The sequence below is a fragment of the Falco peregrinus genome, chromosome 2, assembly GCF_023634155.1.
Source record: "Falco peregrinus isolate bFalPer1 chromosome 2, bFalPer1.pri, whole genome shotgun sequence".
Taxonomy (NCBI): Eukaryota; Metazoa; Chordata; class Aves; order Falconiformes; family Falconidae; genus Falco; species Falco peregrinus.
The window spans coordinates 71,403,439-71,424,488 of record NC_073722.1 but is presented as its reverse complement, the minus strand read 5'-3'; the positions used below and the strand labels follow the sequence as shown (position 1 = coordinate 71,424,488).

The 21,050-nt window shown below is 49.1% G+C and overlaps 1 long non-coding RNA gene across 1 annotated transcript; it reads right to left on the bottom strand.

The window, feature by feature from the left end:
* Positions 1-7,568: 7,568 nt before the first annotated feature.
* Positions 7,569-20,144, bottom strand: LOC129783905 (uncharacterized). The gene is made up of 3 exons (XR_008745995.1): positions 17,547-20,144; positions 13,470-14,700; positions 7,569-11,118 (listed from the first exon to the last, which is right to left on the bottom strand). It is a non-coding gene; the product is annotated as an uncharacterized LOC129783905 (long non-coding RNA).
* Between the last annotated feature and the right edge of the window lie 906 nt (positions 20,145-21,050).

Sequence of the window (21,050 nt, the reverse complement as noted above, 5' to 3'; positions counted from 1 at the left end):
TGGAGCTGAGGCCATCCGGAACCTATCTTCTTTGGCCAGAGTGGGTATCTCCAACTGGGAACACTGGGCAGTAGATGATGCCTGCAGCCTGTGCAGGGGTAGGTGGCATGGTCTTTAGGAAGAAGGTTGCCAGAAAAAGGACTGCATATCGTGCCAGTGAAGTACAAGCTGACTTGCATAAATATGTTGCAGAAGCTGCTTTATTTGCATTGCTGTGCCAGATTACTCAAGATCTGGAGCATGGGGCCATGGCCCGAGGTGTAAAGTGGCCTTGGCATGCAGGGAAGCTATAGTACTGCCTCTTTTACTACTTGCTTACACAAGCCCTCAGGTTCAACACTTTGTCCCAATACTTGCAAGAAAATGCTTAACTGATACTTGGCCCCATCCTATCCCCTTTTAGGGCAGTTCACTATGAAGAGAGTTTTTCCTTATGTTTATCTATGCATTGTATTCCTTCTTACACAATTAAGATATGGTACATAATTCCCTTATCAGCTTTTTATCTCACTTTGTCCAGCTGAACATGTGGCAATAATATTCTGTCTCCAGTGATTTATTAACCTCAGCAGATCCCAGTGAAATGTAGTGACAGAGGCAGAAGAGAAGGAACACATTGTAGTTGTTGATGGCTGGTGAGCTTGCGCACAAAAGAAGTTAGGAGCAGTGAACAAAGGCCCGTTCATGCAACTCCAGGTCATCTTTACTTGGGGGCTGTAACTTGGGCAAAGGACATGAAATGTTGACCATGCTCAGCAGCCTGTAGCCATCGCTACAGTTTCTGACTACAGGCACTTGTAGTGGAAGGTGGTTCTTCTTCACTTTCATTTCACAGGCACTACAGCCTGCTTCCCATTTCTCACTCCTGTCAGAGTTGAGCAGCCTTGCATCGCTTGCTTTCCTCAATCAATGCATGAAATTGACTCCAGGTAAAAAGAGCTAGTGGTTTCTGAAATGGCTTTATTTTAATGTAAACAAAACTAATTCTTCTGCACTGAACTTGACCCAATTTAACAGGAGAATATTAAAATCACAGCTCAACTGACTTAACTGACCAAAGGGATATTCCATACCATATGATATCTGATCAGATACAAAAGCTAAGAGAAAGGAGGAGGAAGAGGGGGCATTTATTATTTAATTTTGTCATCCAGAGCAACCACTATGTGTATTGAAGCCCTGCTTCCCAGGAAGTGGCTGGAAATCGCCTGCTGATGGGAAGTAGAGAATAACATCTTTTGTTTTCCCTTGCTTCCATGTGCATGACCTTTGCTATTGCTTTGTTAAATTTCCTTTATCTTGACTCACAAGTTTTTTTCCATATTTTTTTCTCCCTTCCCTGTGGAGGAGTGATAGAGCTGTTTGGTGGGCACCTGGTGCCAGCCAAGGTCAACCCACCACAACATTTTACACTATTTGAGGTAAAAATGGAGTAAAAGGGAATAAGCATGAATCAACAATTTTATTATTTACTGGCTTTAGGAGTGTCAGTAGTAGATGCTGTTGTTCCAGCTAACGCAGCCACCTTCTTGGAAGGGAGGCAATTAAGCTATACATTTCAAAAATGGGCCAAAGTTTAGTCAGCTGTAGATTTAGAAGTCATACTGAAGTCCAGCTCTACCTTTCAGAGTAATTAATCACAAGAAGAATGTGTGCTTACTCAAAGCTTATTTTAAAATCCCCATGCGGAGTAAATGGATACTGTCCAATAACATGAACCAACAGAAATAACAGTGTGGTGAACCTATGATCTTCAGTGTCATTACCTAATGAGCTGCGTGCTGGATCTACCACATATCCCGAGCAATAAAGAGTTCTGTTTAAACAAAGAAATGCTGCAACTCTTGAAACTTCTCCAACCTTATCCTCCAGCTCTAAGGATTTAGGAATGCCACCTTCAGGATCTATTTTACAAATAGGTAAATGCATTATTAATTCACACAAGTCACCTAAATCTGCCCAGCACACAGCAGAATCTTCCCCTAGAAATTCTGTGACAGCACTTGCACTGAGGTACCACCTTACTGATTCAAATCAGATTAACCTCCAAATGTGTTGTTACAGCCACCTACATCATTGCAAAGTAGGCATCAGCAGCATGACAATACCCATAAAACAATAGATGTTTACATCATCATCCATCTATTGATTTTCAGCTGACTATGCATTTGAATAGTTGACACCTGATCTTTCTCAACGCTTCCAACAGGAAGGTCCAAGTTATTAAGCAGTTTCAGAAAAGGGACTGATGTCAGTAGGTAACAATATTTCAAAGGCAAGCCCAATAGTCCCAGGCTGTGCTTCAGGGTATTTTCTTCTTCAGTTCCTTGGCTCTGGGGTGAAAAAAGTGGGCACAGCCAGTCTCCCAGCTGGCAGTCAGACTGCTGCAAGAGTGCCCTGAGCTGAGGTGCTAACAGGGGTTTTTGGAATAACCAGTCAGTGTAGATCCCCTCAGCCAGCTACACCTCTGTGCAGCATGCCAACTTGTACTGCAAAAAACACTATTGGTGGCCAGTGTCTTGACAGAAGCCCCTAAGATAGGGGTATTCAGGGAAGTTCTTTGCCACTCAAATCATTTAGATGCCCTCCTGCAGAGCAAGTCTAGAATCAAACACAGTTGCTCCATAAGCAAACATAGAATCAATGAGGATATATGACATGTGACTGGAGTCTATGTGGAAACCAAATAAAAGATAAATTTACCCGAATCCAGTAAAAGGACAAGCCGGCGGGGCGGGGGGGGGGGGGGGGGGGGGGGGGCATGCAGTACACTAACCTGCAGTAATATAATGTTTTGGAAATTGCCACAACACAGATCCAGATGAACGCTGCTGGGGTCCCTGACTTCAGAAATCTGGCAGATTTTTTACATCCCACCCATAACCAGGGGTGCTGAGTAACAGCGGGAAGGGAACAAGGCAACAGGCTTACTTACAGCACTTTGCTGTGACCTCCTCACTGCATGCTGCTAAAAGAAAATTTGCCCCTTTCAGCCAGAAGGTTTGATTTACTGCCATATCCTCTTAATGCTTCCTGCTTCTGAGACTTTCTTTTCAGATTCATTGAGCCATACCTTCTCTATTGCTTTTCTAATGTTTTCTTAGACAGGTGTAAAGATCTCTGGATGTATTCTGCTGCTCAGCAGCTGCTCAGGATTGCCGAGTACTCTGGAAGTACCTGAAACTTTACAAAGCTCATCGATGAAAATCAGAGCTTTCCTAAGCAGAGCAATAATGCCTGATGGTAAAACACAGTGATAATATCCTAGAGCTTCTGTGCAGCTCTTCTTTTTAATGTTCTTTCCTCCATCTCCATGGTGGCCAGGAAAAAAACTGACTTAAACAAGGAAGATTCAAATTACACTTCAGAAAAAAAACTTTCTCTGGGCATGGATAGCAAAAAAGGTTGCTTGGAGATCATCCATCATTTTGAAGGTCTTTAGGAACTGGTTAAACAAACATGCCAGAACTGATCTCCTCTGGGGAAAGCAGGGTGAAGCAGAGAACTTCCCTGCCTTTCTACAGTGATTTTAACTCTGTACAGCTGAAGCTGGAGGTTCGAAGAAGGATCTTTCTTTGAGATATCCCTGAGAGCACTGCATGTAAATAATTATTTTTGTTATCACAAGTGAATGCGTTGCCTTTTCCCATTATAAAAGAGTACAGTGATTCATCTCTGCTTACAGAGCAATACCTGAAATATGCTAGTGTGTCCATCTTGCAAATCTCAATAATACAGCCAAGACTGTAGGTTGCAAACAAAGAATAAACATGCTTTCTTAAATAACATGCCACAAGCTAGAACACCAGAGTGCCAACCAGCGCTATAAATTGCGTACAATATGTAAAAGCAAGTTTGGCCTCAGCCCATCGGCGGAAGAGCCAGCCTGCCCTGAACAAAGACGCTGCACACGAGGGCCAGCAAGTTCACACAACAAAGACCGATTCTGAGTCAACGTGTGAACCTCACTTGAGCCACGACATGGGGAAGAACAACCGGCGTGACTCGCAGCTTAGCTGCTCAGGCGAAAACTACTACCATCACTCCAGGAACATCCCCCATCCTCGGATGGTCCGCCACATACCAGGTAAGACTTGCTGAGAGACCACACAGAGAGCCAGGACAACTGCCCTGGCACGCACAGAGAGAAATGTGAGCGTAACCACCATTTTGTTCCAAAATACCCACTGCTGCCGTTTCCCATTTCTAAGAGGAGCATTTCCACAGAGAAAGCTGCTGCCTTCATTTCAATCGACTGAGCAGCCTTACCTGTCCTCAGCAAGCAATAACCTCAGCTTAGCCGCACTAAACTCTTTACAAGGTGCAACTACTACTCTTGCACCAAGACAACAAGTAACTGTTTCAGCTGTCACTGCTTTCGGCTTAGTATGTGAACAGAATCAAGGTGCTGAAAATCCTCCACCAGCTACTTCGCAGCACTGCTACTTTGCCATGTGAAACCCAGTTGGACTGGTATTCCACCAGGAAAACAGCGGCTCGTTAAGAAATCCCTTTGAGCCTGGCTAAGAAAGGAGGGTTCCAATCCTTCATTAAATGCCGCGGCTCTCATTGAAAACCACAAGCCTCTTCTGAAGACACACGGACAAACGACACTTTTCTCCTGATTGGCACCGCTCAGGGAGTGGGCTTCACCCCACCTGCCCACTCTCCAGGTCATACCTGGAGCACCATTACTGTTGAGGTAGCGGCTGGTCACACCGTCCTCCCTAACAGGCTGCTTACGGCCCTCTGCCACCTACCCAAGTATGCCAGGTTTACCCAGGGTTTACACACCGTTCCATCAGCCCTGTATCAGGGCCTACAAACTTCAGGTCCGATACCTCCCTTTTCCATTCTTCCAGCATAGACTCTCCTTGGAGATCACCTGCCAAGTTAACCGCGCGTGTTTATTGTAGGAAAGACTGTACCCTTTGGTTTCTTGCACAGGATTAAACAACACTCTGGTCTGTGCTGTAAGCAGCAGCCTGCCAAGAAGACACCCAGAAGGACGTGCCGATGTTCCCGAAAGGTTTGGGAAGAACTCTACTGTGCCTGAAAAGGTAAGGGGGTGGGTCGTGGGGTGGGTAGGGGGCAGAAGTCATGGCTCTTTACTGCAGCACACTCTCCCTCACTTCTCAACACTGTAACCTGAATTGATGGTCTCCGATTGCTAAGGAGGACAGCGCAGAACCAAAAAGAGGATATGAGCATCCCACGTGTAGCACTTGAGAGCTTGGAAGGGAAATGGTGTCAAGCAGTACGACAGCTAAACCATAACCGTATCGTGTTCAGCGCTGTAACGCCACTCTGCTTTGGTAGTGCCAGGGAGAAAACATCACGCTATACAACAAGCAAGCCCAGGAGAAAGCCTCCTCCCCTCACACACAAAGCTTCTTTAGATTACTTACTGCCAGCAGTTCTACTTGGGCTGACACCGTTCTCTAGAAGCAACACACTGAGGTTCAGATCCAACTTTGCAGCTGTGCTCATAAATTCCAGTAAAGGATTCCTGCTGCCATAACTCTTTAGCCCCAAGCTGCAGGCTTAATGGCTTCCTCACCTGACTTCCACCAGTAGTTACCCGGCATCACTCTCATTCTCCTCCAGCGTTACGCATTTGCCATAGATATGTACTGCAATCTCAGCAACTGTGTAGTAGAAGCTGTAACAGTTAACCTAAAGCAGTTAAACCTACAGGTGTTCCTGTCCAAGCGAGCGACAGTTTCAGATGTGTTTTCTGCTGCACTCCCCTTGCTGGGGACTAGTGTTAGCCCTACATTTCACACTGCCTTTAAGCGCTGCAGAAATGGAGTCAAGCCACTCCTTTACACGTTGCTTTTCTCTTTTGGAAAGCTTCTGCAGAAACGATTCCAAGCCTCTGCACAACCTGCACACAGAGTGGGACTCCAGGACACGCCTCTCACCCAGCGTTCCTCCCCATCTGTCAGCTCGCGCGGACCGTGCTCGCGTCCAGGGGAGTTCTGACCTCGGTGACACAGATCAGGAAAAAAGGTAAAGACATGAGGGCTACCGTACATGGATTCCTATCACGGTATGCGTTCTTAGTTCTCTTGAGGATGGTGTGGGACTTCAATGGCCAGATTTCCCACCGCCACCACCCCCGTGGGGAGCCTACTGGCTTTCGTATTTAGCATTTACTCCTTAGTTGCTCTCCCCTACCTGGAAGTTGCTATGGGCAATCACTGGTGGAACGACACAGCTGAAACTTGTTCTCTAAAAAGCAGCCTGTCAATCTGGCATGACATATGCAAGGGGCTTTCCGCGTAGTAAACACTCTTAGCGTTTCCTTGCGGTGTCTCTGAAGTGCCGGGTACACGGCGCTCATGCAACATCACCTTTTGCAGGCTGGCGTCCTTTGCTCACACTGTGGCAAACCTGATGGGACACCTTGGGCTAGGCCATAAAGCCCACACTCACACAGCTAGGGCTAAATGGAAACACATGCAAAAACTGTCATGAATCAGCTTCTCTTCTTTCATGGTCACTATCCCGTACGTCTTCTAGGTGCTGGATAAAATCAGCCAACTTTTGGAGACAGACTCCCTTACCAAGATCCAAGAATGGTTTGCAAGGGCAAGTAAACAAGGTAACAAAGATACACACCTGCATCCCTTTCTGAGAAGCACGCGCTCTTGTACATTCACATCAAACCCTGAAATTCTCATCGACCTGAGCTGAGTGGCGTTGCCGAGGTGGAAGGAATTGGGACCAGCAAAGTGCGCTGGGCCCAGCTGTGGCTGCGCTGAGCAGTCAGGTGACAGCAGACAGAAAGCAGTCACTCACACCTCAGCGCTCTCCGGTTTGGTGCGGGGCGGAAAAACGCGCTCTCCCACTGGGGCTCTGGGCGGCTGGGGGCGGGCAGAAAGCAAACAAAATGTCTCTCTCGTGTCTTTAAGCCCTTTGAAAACGTGGTAAGGGAACTCCTGAATTCACCCCCAAACATCCAGATCAGCAGCAAGTGGGAATTTGAACAAAATTTCTGCTACCTTCACGTTTCAGAGAAAGACTTTGTGTTCAGTCTGGTGGATTGAGAACTGACTGAGAAAGACGTGCTGAAATCTGAGGAAGGTGCAGCAGAGAACATCAACAGCCCGACTCTGCTGAAGCCTCTCCCTCCACATCGGAGAAGCCTAGACGGGGAAATGACTCCGGCCACGTAAAACCTGCAGGGAGGTTGCCACAATGAGGGATAAGCTAAACCCCACAACCAGAAATTTTTGGGTTCTCCTCCTGTGAAAAAGGTAACTTTGTGATTGCAGTTGATCATGGCCAGCCTTCGACAAAAATGCTCCTAAGTACAAGCCACGCCAGGCAATTTGATACAAGTGTAGTTACACGTGTATCACATTTGATACAAGTTTGAGACAAGTACCAAGTTTTAGCAGCACTGGAAACCCCTTGGAGAGCAACCTCCTTTTACATTGCGGTGCACGGTTTATACCTACAAAGACCATCAGGGCACTGGACTATCTCCCTTACGAGGACAGGCTGACAGAGCTGGGCCTGTGTAGCCTGGGGAAGAGTGAGAGGGCATCTCCTCAGTGCACATAAATATCTTTAGGGCAAGTGTCAAGAGGATGGGGCCAGGCTCTTTTCAGTGGTGCCCAGCGTCAGGACAAGGGGCGACGGGCGCCAACTGAAACACAGGAAATTCCATCCGAGTGTGAGGGAAAACACCTTCACTTGGAGGCTGTCGGAGCCCTGGCACAGGCTGCCCAGAGAGGCTGTGCAGCCTCCTTCCCTGGAGATACTCAAACCCCACCTGGACGCGACCCTGTGCAACCCGCTCGAGGCAAACCGGCTTTAGCAGGGGGTTGCACGACATGGCCTGCACAGGTCCCTTCCAACCCCAGCCGTTCCGTGAGCCTGTGACATTCTGAGGTCTGCTCCTGTAAGTCACACGCAAGCTGAAACTCCCTCTGCCAACAAACTCTGGCATTCGCCCTCTGCTAACATCTCGCCCTCACTCTCTGCAGGCTACGTCAGGCCTCCTCAGACCTTTCCAGCTACCAAAGCCCACTCTTGCACCCTCTACCCAGTCAGGGCAAGCCAAACATACTGGCGCTGCCAAGGAACGCCACCGTCACCTCTTTGTGCCCCTTCTGAAGCACACGGAGGCAACACAAGCCAGTCCCAGCGTACGTGATCATTTTAACAAAGCCACTCATGCCAGCTCTGACGCTGCCAGCATTTACTATTGCTTGGAACTCAGCTGGAGGAGAGGGTGAAGAGGAATCTTACCTAAGAACTAGAAGGAGGAAGAGGAAACCTCCAAAGCAAGCACCTCTGCTTTTCGACAGCGGTGCCCAGTGAGGCTTCTTTGCCAAAGAGCAGATGTGCTTCTATACTCTCAGCTGCGTACCGAACAAAGCCAAACGAGCCTAACAGCATCCTAAGCCTAGCCTCGTAATATACAGCTTGCTTTTCCAAAATGTTTTCCAGAAAGGGAGAAAGAACATCTTTTGTCCGCAACGCTGAGAAAGAGAGGTCCAGCGCAAGCAGACATGCTCTTCCCAGGGAAGAGCTACAGCTGAGAAAGTGTGGTGGAAACAAGAGGCCGTCCTGCCCTCACACTCTACCAGAAATCTCACCTGTACCACGGCCGCCCCCAAACCACGGATATCCCTTTTCCAGCGGAGGCCTCCCCTATTCACAGCCGCTGAAGCATCTCCCAGCCACCTTCACATACAGAAATATGTGACCTGAGCACTTAGATTATAAAGACAGGCGTTCAGACTTCCTAATAAAACAATTTGATGTTCATTGTATTTTGTCCTCAAGTCATTCAACCCAACCATGCTGCACAGGTACATGAGACGCGAGCTAAATGAAAAGAGGGACAGAGGCAACGCCTTTTGGCATCAGGGTCATCTGTTTGCGTGACTCAGCCAGGCCTGCACAAAGAGCTCTTGTGTGTAGGCTTGGCTCTGCAGTCACAGACATACTGGGGTAGGAAGAGGGGCACGCACACCCTGTCTGCAGAGATGCACACCAAGCCCTAGGCACTGGGGAAGAAAAGAAAAAAAAAAAAAGAAAAAGAAAGACCCTGGACTTGCCACATGTGGCCTGCACAATGACTGCAGTCGTCTGCCTCACAGCAAGCTGGAATTTGCTTTCACAGCTCTCACGACTGGCAGAGAAGCAGCACACACTGTAGCATCCAATGCGGAGGGGGGAGACACGGACGAGACAGGATGAGACCAAAACCAGCCTTCCAATGCACCGTGCAAACCTCGAGCTGTTGAAATACAGCCAACAAGGACAGAAATGCATCTGGCCCTTTTTCAGGCCCTGTGAGTGGACTGTGAAAGCGGAAGAACTGGGGCTTACCCATCTAAAAGATACCTCTGCCAATTAAATCTCACAAAAACAAGACAAGGTGACAAGTCAACCCTACTCCCATCTGTTTTCCAGACTCAGATGATTCGGTGCAGACAAGCTCACTCAAGGCATCTGGCCGTTTGCGGGGAAGGAGAGAAACCCTGGCAGCACAGCGTTAAAGAAGGAGGAGCTTAGCTCAGCGCAGAGCTCAGTGTTCTCTTTCCAAGGGCCCCTGCCTTCAAATCATGCCTACTATAGTCACAACTACCACCTCCATTCCCATCTCCCGCTGCAGGAGAGGAGTATGCCAAGACCCGGTGGCCTACCTCAGCTCGGCTTTCTCGTGCTGCTCACTCACTGCTGCACGTGCCCAGCTGTGCTAGAGCCCCCAGCGGAGCAGGCTGGTAAGGCTGAAGGAACGTGTGGCCGCACATTCAGGAAACAGAGTTTTTATGAATGGCTGGCCAAAGGCCAGTCACACAGAGTGGGCATTACTCAGGTCTGCCTGCCAACTCAGACCACAGAGGCAGAAACTCATTCGCACAAAGCCATGTAAATGGGGAACATTTTCCGAGATATGCAATTTCTGTACAGCTGCACAAGAGTAGGAGTCTGCCGTCTGCAGTAAATGGGGACGGAGCTTCTAGCAGGACAGGAGCTGGCAGTGCTTTGCAACTTCCCTGGTGTCTTAGGTGTAAACACTACAAAGTCAGCTGGAAACCAGACAGCAGGGTTAAGTGACCACACACTGACAGGGCTGTGGTAATGACTTGTTGAACGGGCCACACTTGAACTTGACCACATGCTTTTGGGCTGTACTCATGACTGTCTTAATCCCATTCAAATCTCTGTCCTGAGTGTTTCCTACCAGCTGTCCCTCAGCACCATGCTGCAGCAGCTGAGCCTGAAAACCTTAATTACATCGCAGAGGCCTCACAGGATCACTACTGAACAGAACCAAAACTAAAGCAACCACATTAATGTAGTCTTTCAACAGCACGGTTGCATTCCCTCCATGAACTTTGAAGCTGACAGGTCATGGAACAAACGTGGTAAGAGCCAGAAGGGCAATAGTTTGCAAGGATAGTTACAATCAATTGCACCTTCTCACCCATTTCCCTTTCCAAAGCACCCGTGACTGTATTTGCTAGACGTCTGACAACAAAGCTCTCTCAAGGGCACTTCACCCATCCTAGTAATAAAGAGAAGAACAAGGTTATGTTCAACGTGTGACTCAAGATAAGCATTAAAGCTGTTTGTGTTACGTTATCCTTGATCCCACCTGCCTGCCTTATTAGAGGCCTGGATTCACTAGCACGAGAAGCTGAAGCAGATTCTTACAATCACGTCAGGGTGCAGCAGCGGCAGAGTAACTCTCAAGGCTGCTCTGTGAGGCAGCGACGTTTCTGTGTCCTCTGATAAAATTAGATGTCCCAGCTTCTGAACTATTGCTTGTCCCTACCCCAAAAAGCTGGGAGTCTCTAGTCTTTAGGATGTGTCTGCTGTTACTGAGAAGGTTCGGGTAGTAGCCTGACTTCAACAGTCACACATCCATGTCAACTATTGCTAAATGCTCCGTGAAGTCCTCAGCTTGCAAACTAAGCTTCTTCTGCAAGTACTTCTTTCTATCCTTCTCCCGAGACGTAATCTTATCACTGCAGAGCTGGCCCACTCGAGAAATACGTGAACTCTTTGGAGTGCACAGCGAACGCAGAAGTAAGCAGGAGTTATGCACTGGATCGTGATGACTGAATATGGCCAAGTTTTCAGAGCCTCCTGAAAAACAAAAACAAACACAGAGCGCTAAACTCAGCTACCTGTGCAGCCGTTCCAAACAATGTCATGAAGCAGTCAAGAAGTAGAATAAAATGCATTAGAATAACACTGACTATTACCAGCTCTGTAACTTACTCGCTGTAGTTAAGTAAAGGAACACTTCAATTCTATCTGAGAACGACAGGAAGCCAGAAGAAACGCACTAACAGTGTCCTCGCAAGAAAGTCAGTCATGTCGCACACCTGGATTCTACAATTCACACCAGGGTAACCGACTTCCCCAGCGCACACCCACTCTCCTTCTACAAGAGAAGACAAGAAAAAATATCTAACAGGTGTTCCCTGCAACAAAGTAAGATGAGATTAAAAATACTGAATCACTCAAATGTCCCCCAATACGCATTGCTGGCCCCCTGACTTCTCAACCAGCTGACCACTGCTGCAGAGGTAGGACGTACTACCTGGCGAGTCCGCGACCTTCTTCACAGAGGCAGCCACAGACACTCGGGCATTAAACAAAGACACAGGACACAGCATGTGAAGTACGTGGCGGCACGTATATCAGGACCCAAGCAAAATACAGCACAAGGCCAAGACCGCTCAGCATGCTTTTTCCCAGGCGTGTCGGTCCATGGCCAGCCTACCAGCCTCCGCTTTCATGCTGCAAAAAGACGCTGGTGAGACAGGAGGACTGCCTCCCTGCTCTCTCAGGAGGAGTTGCAGCACCATGGCAAGCGCTGGAGGGGTCACAAATCGCACAAGCACGCTTGCTTTTACAAGCTGTTCTCTCAGAACCTCTCACAAACGTCCAAAGCCAAAGGTTTCAGCGTCTCGCATTTGACCTGACGCTGGGGCAATTTTCATGTGCTGCAACTAATTTGGCTGTTTTCAACAGTAACTTCACACTGGACTCACTGCAAGAATGGGCCCTTTGGGGCTTCTTGAACACGTCGCTTCACATAGCCGCAACCGGCTGCCTGAAAGCAAATCACCACTTTACTCTCTTAGGATCGTGTCTACAGCTGGTGAATACACTGATGAACAGCCAGGCACCTGAAGCATTTAGAAAAGGGTCAGTGCGCACATCGGTGTGAGTCCAGGCCCGCCAAGAACAGCCTCTTCTAGGTGGCTGCAGAACTGTAGGACGCTGAAAGGCTGAGAACGGCAGCAGCAGCCAGAGGGCTGAGCCCATCGAAACCCCAGTCTACTCTCGCTTGCTGTTCTATCTCGCCAGTTAACACATCCCGAGGACAGCATCCGGGAGAGACGACGCATGACCACAGGCATGAACTTCAGCCTAGTATCACCTGACGAGCTTAGCACAAAGAGAGAGCAAAGGGAAACAGCAGCAATGCCCCAACTCCTGGCTAAGGCGCCAGCGAGAGGACAGGAAGAGCGGGCGACTGAGACAAGCAATGTGTACAAAGAGGCCGCACAGCCAGTCCCCAAGCTGCTGTGATGCTGCCGAGCTGGAAGGCTCCCGGTGCTAAGAGCAACATACCGCAGAGCACCTTTTCCTTCTCTTTCTCCACAGGCAGGTAAGCTTCAGATTTGCAACAGCTTGATCTGAAAATACGTGCATGCGCACGGCGCGGGTGCGTTGGCCTCATTTCACTGGCAACGATGCAGGACAGGCTGCGTAATGCCGTAAGAGGCTTTCGGACCCACTCAGAAAGTCTCCAAAGTCCCCAGTTTGTCTGTGCCACCTGCTCGTGCACTCTCAAGCCTGAGGAGATGAGGCACGTGTACGAAACCATCTTAAGGAAACCTTAGAGAGGCTGAAGAGCCTTAGATCAGGTTTAATAGGTGCTATGTGCATTAACGCGCAGAACCTCAGCTGTAACGATGTAGCTCCTTGTAATTGCATTGCTTGGCACGTTTACATCAGAGAATCAGTGTAATAGACGGTGGGCATACTCACGCTGCACTTCTTGTTACAGAAATAAGAGCAGCAATGCTCTCGTGAAAAAGCTGATCTCGTTTCGGGAACAAAAGCAATCACATTTCTGTAAAGCCTAACAAAAAAGCCCACATTACTTGAGCCACTAGCCACCCTTCTAACAGAACAGGCTTTTCTACGGCTATTCAAAAAGAACAGACAGAAACGCACCGACTGTAGAAAGCCACAACCTGTTGGTTGCCAACACTTTACAGGCCTGTGGGGATCCCACTTCTACTCTCCGTTTGAAAGCAGTAACAACAGAGGGAGGAATGAAAATGGATACAAGCCAAGCCATGCCTGGGTCAGCCCCCTGATTCCAGCTCAGCTCAGAACAACAGTTACGATGACGTCTTCTTACGCTCTTCAGCTGACCCGCGCGGAAGCTGTACTTGCTCAGAAGCTGCAGTTACCTGGCTAGTCCCTACAGGAGAAAGGGATGGGGCAGGCTCACAAGCCTGAAGCGAAGCCACGCTTCCACGGTCTCCGTTTCCGTCCTTTGCAAGAGCACTTCAGTCAGTTAGAAATGAGTGGAACCAGAACATCCAGCCAAAACTGAGACTATGCCTCTTTTTGTAAAGGAAAAATATTTGACAGAGAAAACAATGCACGCAGGATCATGTCATAAATCAGACCTACTGAAACTCAGTAAGTGACTTGAAAGAGAGAGCTCCTGTCTCCTGGTACTGTTCTGAGGCTCCGTGATCAATTTTGCTAGGAGGACCGAGAAGTAACCAAAAGCGATCGTGACGCCTCAACTCCATGCGCACCATGTGCCAACCAAGGCACGTGATTCGCGCTTGCGCAGACGTCCATCCTGCTCAAGCTGAAGTCTAAAGCATTGGCGTAACCCCACGCTCGTAGCTCATCTACCGACCCCAGCTATCTGCGCATGGTATACAAGTCAGCGTGGCTCAGCTGATGAAGGCAGTTTGGTTGCTGGTGATTGTCTGTTGAGGAGCTCAGGAAAATTAGAATTTCTGCTTGTTTGTGCCGAGTGTTCATGCACACTTGGCAACGGCACTAGCGGAACAGGTTGTGAGGTCACCATTCACCGCTTTCAAGAAAACTTAGGGCAGGAACAGAGAAGGCGGCATCCATTCAAATAGCATCTACTAATGCTCTTGGGTAACGTGCCCAACTTGGTATGTAGAAAAAGTCACATTTAAAAGAATTGTAAAAAAAAAAAAAAAGGAATGCAATCGCTTCCTTGGGAAACAAAATAAATTCTACATTTGCCATTACTTTATTTTTTACAAAAATAAGCTATTAATACGGAAGCTTCAGGGTAAAAAACCCACATTTATCTTTGCCCTTCATGTCCAGGAACAGCTCTGGGCCAGCTACGGAACTATCGAGCATTGGGACAATCCGGTGTCACAAGGGCAGCAGATGGTCTTTGGAGCGGAACCACTTCACGTCCAAACTTCATCCCACGGACTACGTGTCCCATCTTTCCCATCGTCTCATTGTGAAGCCTAGTCGCTGTCCGAGTCATCGTCTCCATCTTCTTTTCCAGACAGAGCACGCTTGGACGAATCATCGGCCTCTCCCAACGCAACAGCCCCTTTCCGCTGTGGCAAGACACTGACGAGGCGTCCTTCCAGTCTTTCTTCTCCAGGTACGCCAGGATGATCTCAAACACTGCAACATCAAGAAAGACCACCAGCTCTTCAACAAGGAGGTGAAAGAACTGCTGATAGCACCACCTCCCACATCCATCCTTACAGAGCTTCTCATGCATTCGCTTGCAGCATCTTCAGGCTAAATCTGGTGAAGCACAAGCAGAAGCGCACAAGGCAAGTCTGCTACAGCCGCAGCCTAAAGCCAAGCACACTGTGAGCCCCCAGTTACTACCGCAGCGCTTTCCTGCAGCGGCTCCACTTTGAATTAATTGCCCTCGGGGACAGAGAGGAACGGCCCCCCACTACTGCAGCTCTCACCACTGCCCTTTATACAGGCACTAATGCTTTCCCACATTCGTTTGACAGGAATATTGCTGTGGATGCACCTTGACAAGGACTTGGTCCCCTCCCTAACATAAGCGCAGCCCAAAGTCTTCCTGAAACCTGCCGTCATTGTCTTCCTCTTATTTTTCCACCTGCGCTTGTGGCAAAAATCCTTATTAGTCTCCAACTCCATGACCCCTTCTTGCCGTTTCTAGGATGCTGACTCTAACAGCCATCTCCTCCTCCTCCTCCTCCTCCTCCTGTTTCAGCTCCTAAAACTTTCCCTAAGTGACAATAACCCCAGACAGCATTACATACAAACCTCACTGGCAGATTCTTGCCTAGAACAACCCCAGGCTATCCAAAAACCCACTCAACACAGACTGTGGCTCGGCAGCAGCAGGCAAGGCTGCAGGAGGCCCTCTGGCTGGCGAGTAAGCCAGACCTGGATGACAAATGTGGGACAGACGGGTGGCTCGTCTGGCTTGGGGCTACAGGAATAGTGCTGACACCACCGGAGAATGCTGACTTCAAAGAACGCCCGCAGCACAAGCAGCCTCAGTGCCGAGCGACAGCATACGAGAAAGGTTCAAAGGAGCCCTGGAGGGAAAAAAAGCCTGACAGAGAATTAGGCAGGCATTCAGAAACGGGGGAGCAGCATGGATCTCATACTCGCCGAGAGCCAAGTTACAGAAAACTGTCACATTTACTAGAGGCTTCCTGCACCCAGGCTGACGGGACAGCCAGCTGCTCCCTGGGACGCTGATACTGAAGAGCTGGCCATTTCACTAAGCAGGCTATTCACCTGAAATGTACTGTGAAGGCATGAGCTCTCCAAGGACTGTATCACTATCGCTGTTACTGCAGAAAGCACCTGTGGCAAAAATGCCGGCTGAAGAGACAAGAGGAGTGTAAGGAGCACGTTTCCTCTCCCTTGCCTTGGAACTTCCTTTATCTGCATAGTGAAAACAGAACTGATGGAAACACAGTGGCTTCCACAGGAGAACAGAGGCTCCTTGGATGGGCTGCGATAGCAGCAACAGTCTTGTGCAAGGACACAAGGCGGCAGTGGGAACAGCCGGCAGCCTCCACTGCAGGCTGGAATGAAGCAACACCGTCTTGTAGCGTACGTTACAAAGCATTAGCCTTGGCATACAAACCTGAACAGAAGGAAACACACTCTCCCAGCTACACCTGCAGCTGTGCTTTGCAACACAGTGTTTTACATGGATCTCAGATCATCCAAGCTTGATAGTTCCAGGTCGAGTCAAGGAAAAAAGAAAAGTCTCCTCTTACACCGTGTCAGTTTCCTGGCATCAAGTATTTCACACATACCCGTCTCCCTCATGCCTTTTTAACATGGCAATGCAGGCACCGAACTGCCCGTGGAAATGCATGGAGAGTCAATCCCAAGAGAGGAGGATTCTAAGTAAATAAGCAAAAAGCAACAAGCAAGTTGCCCTGTTACTGACGCCACCAGTCTCCCACCACCAGACGGCCGGTTTCATTAAGGCGCTTCAAAGCCTGACAAGGCCGCTTGGAAGGACTTTCTCCTTCTACAGGACTTCCCAAATTCACACCTGTCACAAGAAGCTCCCCAGGGACAGGGCACGCCCTGCAGTCTCCTCTGCTGAGCCCCGTACCGTCCTCGGCTTGCTTCCACTGCTGCACCGAGGCCAGAGTTAATCAAAAGAGAAAGGGCGAGCAATGGTGCAGTTACACTAAGCAGCGCGGTGGATGTACTCACAGCAAAACACAAAAACCTCGGTGCAAATGTCCTTCTCCTCACCTACACAAAATTTAGAACAGGAGACTGGAGAGGCAGCTTGATTCTCTCCACCTTACTCATGCCTTACTGCCCTGAAAGCTGTCTTTTAGGCTCAGCTTGTAAGCTATCAGGGTTACAATATACAACAGCCTTTGGGACAGCTAGTAAAGGCACCTCTGCTTTTGGTGGTGGGGGGGTTGTGTTTCTTTCCTGCCCAGAAACCTTAAGCAAAACACTGCTCTAGTATAATCCTTGCCTTACGAAGTGTCTCCGCGTTAAGAGCCTTTCAGCCGTGATCTGAAAATGTTTGAGAAGGGCAAGGGAAGACAAGCTCACGCAAAATGAAAGCTCGCCAAATAAAGTGCTGTGTTACTTTGCATATATGGCACACTGTGACATACAGCCAAAAGGACCATAAATAGAATCTGGGCATGCAGCTGCGGAACTAGGAAGCATCAGCCACAGCCTCTTTTAAAGGCAAGTTTCTGCTTAAGTACAAAGTTACGCACATCACAGGAACCAGGTAGTTTTTCAGAGGAAGAGCAAAGGATAAACAAATGTTGTTTGCTTCTTTAGACCTGGCAAATCCTGTGTCCAAGTTGAGCAAAAAAGACCCTTTCCAGCTGTGCCAACACTCCATACCATAACGACTAGATCAAGTCAAAACCACATCAACAGAGTAACATCAAATAAGGTGCAAGGAGGGACAAATAGAAAAAAAAAAAAGAAAGGAAAAAAAAAGGCCCTGTAAGGAAACAGACCCCACAGTTTACCTTGTGGTGATTGTGACCCAGCAGTCCTCCAGTCCCATAGGCTTTCTTCTCACCCAGCTCACTGAGAACATCTGGGGAATCTGAAGACAGACAGATGTAGGTCTTCTTTCTTTAGTAGCTCACCGTAGCGCTCTGTTCTCATTTGCAGAGCCTCAAAAAAAGGGAGTGAAAAGACCGACATGTGCGGCGAATGAAGAGACGGGACGCAGCTTGATGCAAGCAAGTTGTCGGTTTATTAGTGATTGTCTTACAATTATATACGTTTCTACCTTCTACATATTACACACTGATTGCTTAAATCTTAAGCGTAAAAAACACTGATTGGTTGATATTTAAGGCACACCGTTAAAACAATAGGAACTTACTAGTTTACCTTGACATAGCAACAATTTCTATTCCAAAATTAGGGGGTTTCCTTATGGGCGGCTTTCTTGATTAACAAAGGTACATATCGGCGCTCTCCGTTCCCTTATCTGGCTACTCGTTTCTCTGTCCGTCTGGTTGCCTCCTCAGCTGTAACGGCTCAGGGGTCTGCAGTTAGCTTGTTCCTTTGTTCCCAGGGCTTGTGCCCTACAAGTTCTAACGAGTCTCTATTCATCAGGCTATCAGTACTTGGACTCTTGCCCTTGAGGCCTTCTCCTACAGACATGCCCATTTTGAATCTTGCCACCACTGACTTCGCGCACCAAGGAGACGCTCAGCTGCAAAGCAGTCAGGTTGCCGATAACCCAAGCCCTCCCAGCACACTGGGAGCCAGTCTTGTGATGTGCTCCTGCAGGTGCACTGCTCTGGCCTTTTAGCCAAGCCTCTCAGCTCAGAGTCCCGCCCTTAATCAGCCAAAGCGCTAGAATGAAAACAAACCACCCACCTGCAGAAACCTGGCTCTTTGCAGGGCTTCTGCCTCCCCGATTCCCTTGTCACACTCTTCCCCACCCTTGTCGCATCCCACCCACGGCGGAGCCCTGGCTGGAAGCTCTCCCCTCTTCCCACCTCCCTGGGAGCCTGCCCTCCAAACCCACTGCTCCCAGTGGCACTGCAGCTGCAAAGAGAACAGGGGACAGTGGCTCTTGAAGTCTCAGCGGCAGGGACACAGTGAGAATCTGAAGGCTTTGCTGAATCCCTTTGCTGACGCTCACAAGAGCCCAGCGGAGACAGTAAATTATGCCATTGTGCAAGCTACTTAAGAACCATACTCTGTCTGCCTGTGGCTGTACCTGCTCCCGATTCCTTGGCTTTACAGTCCAGCTCCTCGGTAACCTGTGGGAATGGCTTTCAGTGAACAGTGAAACAAGGACAATGTGCCGACCGTGCTGATGGGAAAACACAATTCAGTAGGTCAGCAAGACGTGCTGCGAGAGGATGCGCCTCTCTTACCACGTGCAACACCCTGCTCGACTTGTGATCGCCCGAGCCGCTGGCTCCATCAACACCCACAGGCGCAGGCCCCGTTGCTGCCCACGTTCTTGCCCTCTCCTGGCACAACATCCTGCTGCGAGGAACTGGGTGCAGGTCAGCACTACGTGCCTTTGCTGTGGATTTCAAGCCTCAGGTCTTTTCATACGGTGCTCAGCGTTCCCAAATGAAGGTTTTCCCTTCAGAAACAAGCAAAACAGAGATAAAATGCTGCATATAGCCTAGAGAGGCATCCCTACTCAAGGCGAGAGCTGTGCCAGCTGGTGCTGCACGGCAGAGCTCAACGGGCCCTGGGCCGTCCAAGATTAACAGAGTCAGAGAATTACCTCACAGTCACATCTGCACACCGCCTACAGAAGTCAGCCTCTTCCAGGCTTGGCCTGAGTCAGACCGTGGCCAGCACTGCCAGGTGGGCACGTTGTTCAAACTAGCCCTTGGCTGTCGGGCTCTTATCTGTCTCCCGGAACGCACTGTGAGCCAGGACCAGAGCCGCCCGTCACCGCCACCACTGGTGGTCATCACTTGAGCATTGTGATGCAACACAGGTTAGAATGCGGGGGGGGGGGGGGGGGGGGGACGACTGGCGACAGGGGGAGCACATCACCACCCTCCACCCCAAGATGACAGTCAGTTCCTCTTACCCTCACAGAGTGGTGGCATGCTCACCTCTTGCCTCTGTGCCATAACTAGGATACTGGTCATTTACACGCTTACAGGTCCACAGTAAGTAGATAGTCGAGCAGAGCTATTTGTGATGTGCTCATTTGTGTGGTTTGGGTGGCTGAAGCTGGGGTTTTTGTTTTATGATGTACCAAAATGTTGGGGTTTAATCCCAGCCGGCAACCAAGCACCACACAGCTGCTTGTTGACTGCCCACCACCCAGAGGGGTGGGGAGGAGAATTGGAAAGGAATGTTCAAAGTCGAGGGTCGAGATAAGAACAATTTAATAATTTAATCAGCAATGTAAGTAAAATTGACTAGATACCACCAAGATTGAATTCTTTTTCAAATGTAGTTGCATTATCCCAAATTAACTTTTGAATTTCAGTGGGGAAGGTGCCCTCTGCACCTTCACTTCTAATTGCTGCTACCACAGATTGACCCACAGCTGAGCTTGGATATAAATAAGAGTTAGAGAAACAGGTTTTATTTCTCCCAGGGGGTTTCCCCTGCTCACGGACCACCCCCCCCCACCCCCACCTCCAAGCTGTGACCCACCACTATACTGTGGAATGCGGTTGCCACGGCAAGTGTTTGATGACCTCGTGACTAGATCACAATAGAACACATTAGCTCACACCCCATGTAACATTTGCCAGGTGCCTTAAAAAAAACGTCTTGGGATGTTCCCAGTCTTAGACATTACAGTACCGAGTGTGCCAGGCAAGTGCCAGAGGCAAAGACGACTGGGAACATTAGGGACTGCTACTACCGGAAAGGGATACAAACCCCACAGGATAACGGTAATAACAGCTACTAGTCTGTTATTCAACCTCTCAACCCAAACTCTACAACAGATAGCAACTAGAAAGAGATATAAAGAGGGGGGCTGCCTCCCTGCGCACACAACCCTTAGGAAAGGCAGAAACCAAGAAGGCCTGGACGTCTCCTTTGCTGTTCTCACTTGTTCTCCACTTCACCCCCAGCGTTTGGCCTCAGCCCACCGGCGGAAGAGCCAGCCTGCCCTGAACAAAGACGCTGCACACGAGGGCCAGCAAGTTCACGCAACAAAGACCGATTCTGAGTCAACGTGTGAACCTCACTTGAGCCACGACATGGGGAAGAACAACTGGCGTGACTCGCAGCTTAGCTGCTCAGGCGAAAACTACTACCATCACTCCAGGAACATCCCCCATCCTCGGATGGTCCGCCACATACCAGGTAAGACTTGCTGAGAGACCACACAGAGAGCCAGGACAACTGCCCTGGCACGCTCAGAGAGAAATGTGAGCGTAACCACCATTTTGTTCCAAAATACCCACTGCTGCCGTTTCCCATTTCTAAGAGGAGCATTTCCGCAGAGAAAGCTGCTGCCTTCATTTCAATCGACTGAGCAGCCTTACCTGTCCTCAGCAAGCAATAACCTCAGC